Source organism: Oryzias latipes, chromosome 13, assembly GCF_053564925.1.
Source record: "Oryzias latipes strain Hd-rR chromosome 13, Olatipes_Hd-rR_3.1".
NCBI classification, from domain to species: Eukaryota; Metazoa; Chordata; class Actinopteri; order Beloniformes; family Adrianichthyidae; genus Oryzias; species Oryzias latipes.
The window spans coordinates 14256306-14261394 of record NC_136249.1 but is presented as its reverse complement, the minus strand read 5'-3'; the positions used below and the strand labels follow the sequence as shown (position 1 = coordinate 14261394).

At 45.4% G+C, this 5089-nt stretch overlaps 1 long non-coding RNA gene across 1 annotated transcript; it reads right to left on the bottom strand.

Annotated features, from left to right (window-relative positions):
* Window positions 1-1235: 1235 nt before the first annotated feature.
* Window positions 1236-3638, bottom strand: LOC144996807 (uncharacterized). The gene is made up of 3 exons (XR_013659614.1): window positions 1658-3638; window positions 1496-1569; window positions 1236-1395 (listed from the first exon to the last, which is right to left on the bottom strand). It is a non-coding gene; the product is annotated as an uncharacterized LOC144996807 (long non-coding RNA).
* Between the last annotated feature and the right edge of the window lie 1451 nt (window positions 3639-5089).

Here is a 5089-nt window from a genome sequence, read left to right as displayed (position 1 = left end):
GGGGCCTGCCCCCCCGGAAACTTTTAATATGGTGCAATTTGGTGCATTCTGGTGACATCACTTATTTCTACACTTTTCAATGACTGAAAATAGACCATATCAAACTTAAATCTGCTCTAGTCTGTTTCAGATGTTTTGAAGAGAGCACTGCAGTGTAGTAGGTAACACTAGTTCAGAAGTTTTCATGCTGCTTCTAACGGCAAATATCGCAATAAATCATAAACCTTAAATGTGTTAAAACAATCTAATGGCACCTTGAACCATTTAACGAATCAAATAAATCCCTTAATGCATTTGACCAATCGGATGGACGCCTTCACATTGTTGACCAATCAGATGGAGCCCTGTTATGTTAGATGTTTGTAACCTATGTCAACGTGGGTCATTTGGAGTATAATTTTTAAACTGGGAATGGTTATTTGGTTATTTTGCTGTTTGTTTATATACCGCAAATTATATCGTTATCGCAATTTTAATCTCTGATATCGCATATCGCGAGTTTTCCTCATATTGTGCAGGTCTAACTGAGATCATTCAGCTAACTAGAAATACTTACTGCTCACAGTGTTGTAAAGAAAAACAAAATTAAGTAGTTTAACATTCTACTGCATTTGAGTCTGAGATTCAGGTATTTGGAGTTGCCTTTGATTCTTTGACATTCAGCTTAAAGCTTAGTGGATACAGTTTCATCTTCAATGCATTCATTAAATATCTTGCTGTCCATACTACTAATTCCACCCGTCACTCCATCCAACATATTCCTATCTATTCCTGCCATGTCTTCCACATCTCTGACATGCTTCAGCCTCTCTTCAGTGACGGTGTTGGATTTATGATCATCGCGGTGAAATACCACCAGGGGGTGCGCTGATATGTGTGTCAGTTTAAATATATCTGCCTAAAATGTAATAATAACCCACTGGCTTGTTCCTTCGTTGTTGCTGTTTAACATTGTTTTGTATTGAATTGTTACATTCAATAAAGTTTGAAAAAAAAAGTAGTGAGCGCGTGCCGCGTGGTGCTCGGCAGTGAAAGCCGCGCGAGAGCAGGCGGGAGAGAAGGAGAAGTGATCAAAGGTTTCCCATAGAAACCCTTGAAGTCTGAACACAGGACTAGCAGAAAAACTAAATTATGAAGACGAGGTAAATCTACACGTTTTCGCAAAATTTACTTTATTGAAAAAGGTGAAGAATATATGTGGCCGAGTATAAAATAATAGGCTAGACACACACAGCTCCAAAATAATGTGGGTATTTTATTTCCCGACTATTCCAGAGAAAAGGAACAGCATTAATTTTGGCTTAATTTGGTTGTGAAGAAATAAAAGAGAAAAAATGTAAGATGGAATGAATATAAGGAAAAAATCCCCAACAAGACAACAGCAGCGGCCTTATTCTAAAATAAAACACAATAGAGGCCACCAATCATTTACAGGTTCACAGTAATATGCAAAAACACAATGTTCATAACAAATACAAAAAATACTCAAACTCACAGAAAAATGGGGGCAAAAAGGACCGGCTCCTCCCAGCCTCACCCACAAGCAAGCTGAACAACGTTTTCTCCCCTCTGTGCAGAACACGCATTAGAAATTTACACAGTGGACGATAACTAAAATTTAACAGATGTGGGTGGAAATAAAAAAAAACAAACTCACGCCGTCCCGCAGCTCCGTAGCCTTGCCGAATGCCCCGCTAGCTAGCCTTGCTAACTAGAGCTCCTCCACAGCGCAACTTACTTCAGTCTTCCCCGACACGCCGTCGCGCAGCTCTGCGTCTCGTTCGTTCGCCAGCTAATTAAAGCTCCTTCACTCCAACCGTGCAGACTTTGCCGGTACTGCACCAAACTCTGTCAAACCCCTCTTTGCCGACGCACATGTGACGAACCAGGACCGCCAGTCTGCCGTATCGTTATCTCCTGCCGCTCGTGACAACATCCTGGCCTGCCAGCCTTTAGTATAAACAAAAACCCACAGCGCCACTTAGTGGCCCCTTCCAGCACTACCCATTTTAGATTGACTTCACTCCCTTGACCTGGTTACATTCTCCCCTGCCTGAAGTCAACGTCTCGGTGACTCCCTAATCATTAGTTTTATTCTTCAGTTGTGACGTGTAATGGACCATTCCGGCCAACACCTGGGACAGTACATCAGGCGGAAATAAAACAGCATTAGTACATGCGGTCATAGGTAGCCTAAATGGGTTTCTATTTTTACCAGCAGTCGTTCGGACGCTTCTACGCGGGGGTGGAATGGGCTTATCCACATCTCGCTTCTCTACCCCCCGCCGCGGCGCTGGTACTGGCCTTGTCCAGAGTTCGCCATTTGAACTCTGCCTCGTCACCACTGGTTCGGAGTCAGGAGAGGATTCTTCAATGGGCCTGTCGCCTCCTTCCAGATCAGGAAGTGATTCACTTTCAGTCTCACTACAGCAGTTGCTCTCTAGATGACTGTCCAAGTCTTCTAACCTTGAACTGACAGGTTCATAGGTCTGTTCAATCAAGAGGAACTCAGGTTCTGACTCACTGGAGACGCCCTCCGAGCCCGACTCAGCTTCAGGTCCATGGAGGAGGGGAGCTTTCTCGCAGCGTTTTTTTTCTGGTGATATGGGCCCAACACAGAGGCGTATGTTGGATCTATGCACCCTCTTTGTTTGTCCTCCATTAACTGGGACGACTGTGTGGGTCGTTCCTTTAACATCTGTGACTCTGTACACCTTCGGCGACCATGCATCCTGAATTTTGTTTCTGCCGACGGGCCGATGGCGAAGGTACACGTGCTGTCCAACCTCCAGGGGTGTGCAGTTAACCTTTGCATTTTGTCGGGCCATTCTTTCTGCCGCTTTCCGTTGGGAAAATGCCTGTGCTCTCTCATGAGCCTCCTGGAGCCTTTCTCTGTGTACAGCGAGCCAGTCAGTGCTTCCAACTCCTGTCTCCTCTTGTCCTAAGAGTGCATCAATAGGTAGGTGTGGTTTAACTCCAAACAACATGTAGTATGGGGAATAACCAGTTGACGAGTGAGGGGTGACATTGTAAGCATAGACAAGTTCTGCTAAGTGTTCAGGCCAGCAGCGTTTCTTCACAGGGGGAAGTGTTCTCAAGAGGTCGTGCAAGGTCCGGTTGAACCTCTCACACTGGGGGTTTCCTTGCGGGTGATGGGGTGTGGTGCGGGTCTTCTTTACCCCATACAACCGGCAGAGTTCTGCAATCACTGCGCTTTCAAAATTTCTCCCTTGGTCCGAGTGCAAGCGCTCTGGCACTCCATACTTCATGAACCACTCTTTCAGTATAACTCTAGCTGTTGTGTCAGCCTTCTGATTTCGTGTGGGGAACGCTTGACTGAACTTAGTGAAAACATCTGTAATCACCAGGACATTTTCACGGCCATCCTTTGCACGTTCAAGAGTTGTATAGTCCACAGCTACCACTTCAAGAGGACGGGTGGCTAGAAACGGGACTTGAGCTGCATGAACCTTAGGTTGCGGCAGTTTAGTTAGTATGCATCTTTGGCAGTTTTTAACCCATTGCTCAACATCTTCATGCATACCTCCCCAAAAACATCTTTGCTTTAAGAGTGCAAGTGTCCGCTCTATGCCTTGGTGGCCCATCTGATTGTGCACGCTGGTGAGGACCTTCTCTTTGAGACAAACAGGTAGCAACAACTGATGACCGGGTCCAAGGTTCACATCTTTAACTTCACGATAGAGGAGTCCATCTTTCTCTACTAGCCTGGACCATTGTTTCAACAGTGACCGTACCGATGTATGCAAGGTTTGTCTCTCTTGAAACGAAGGCTTTTGTTTTCTGTCCCAAAACTGTTTTAAAACTTTGAGTGTGGGGTCAGATGACTGGAACATCTGGAGCTCAGTTTTTGTGTAACTCGGGAGTGTGGGGGTGTTGATGAGTAATGTAGCACTGTCCCCCTGATCAGGGTCTGCAACATTCAACTGCCTCACGTGATGGGGCTCTTGCCTGGCGACTGCTATCTCTGAGCCTATGACAGTACCTGTTTTAAGAGTGTTGCAGATTGTGATACAACCATCAAAGTCAGTGTCCTCACCAATCGCATCCAACTCTTTTAACCCAGGTCTCCTGGAGAGGGCATCGGCTGCTGAGTTGCAACGACCTGGCCTGTACTTAACCTCGAAGTCAAACACCGCTAATTGAGCAATCCAGCGCTGCTGAGTAGCCCCTAATTTAGCAGTGGACAGATGGCATAGCGGGTTGTTGTCAGTCAGAATTGTAAACTTAGACCCAAGCAGATAACTCCTGAACTTTTCAGTTACTGCCCATTTTAATGCAAGCAGCTCCAACTTCATGCTACTGTAGTTCCGGTCATTTTTTTCAGCCCCTCTAAGTCTTCGACTCGCATAGGCTATAACCCTTCTCTTCCCTCCTTGAACCTGATATAGCACTGCACCTAACCCGAGGTTGCTGGCGTCAGTCTCCAGAACAAAAGGAAGTTTGAAATCTGCATACCCCAGCAAGGGTGCTTTGGTCAACCTGTCCTTCAGTAGTTCAAAAGCCTCTGAACATGCTGGTGACCAGGCTGACTGGAACAACTGACTGGCCTTGACTGGACTACTTGGTCCGATGCAGACGTTTACAAGGTCATGAAGAGGTCCTGCAACCTGTGAAAATCCCTCAATAAACCTCCTGTAATAGCTGCAGAAACCTAAGAAGGATCTAAGCTCTTTTACAGAGTTTGGAGTTGGCCAGGCCTTTACAGCACTTATTTTATCTGGGTCAGTACCAACACCTTCTGCTGATACTTGATGACCCAAAAATTTGACCTCAGACTGGAGAAAGTGGCATTTCTCAACCTTAACTTTTAGACCTGTGTTTTTTAACCTCTTAAAAACTATTTCAAGTCTCTCAAGATGTTCTTTGAAGGTCTGAGAAAACACAAGCAGATCGTCTAGGTAGACTAGTACAATCTGAAATATAAGGTCATTCATGGTTGCCTGCATTAAGCGTTGGAACGTGGCGGGTGCATTGCACAATCCGAAAGGCATCCGTAGATATTCAAATAAGCCAAACGGAGTAGTGAAGGCCGTTTTGTGCCTATCTTTTTCATGGACTGCAACCTGAT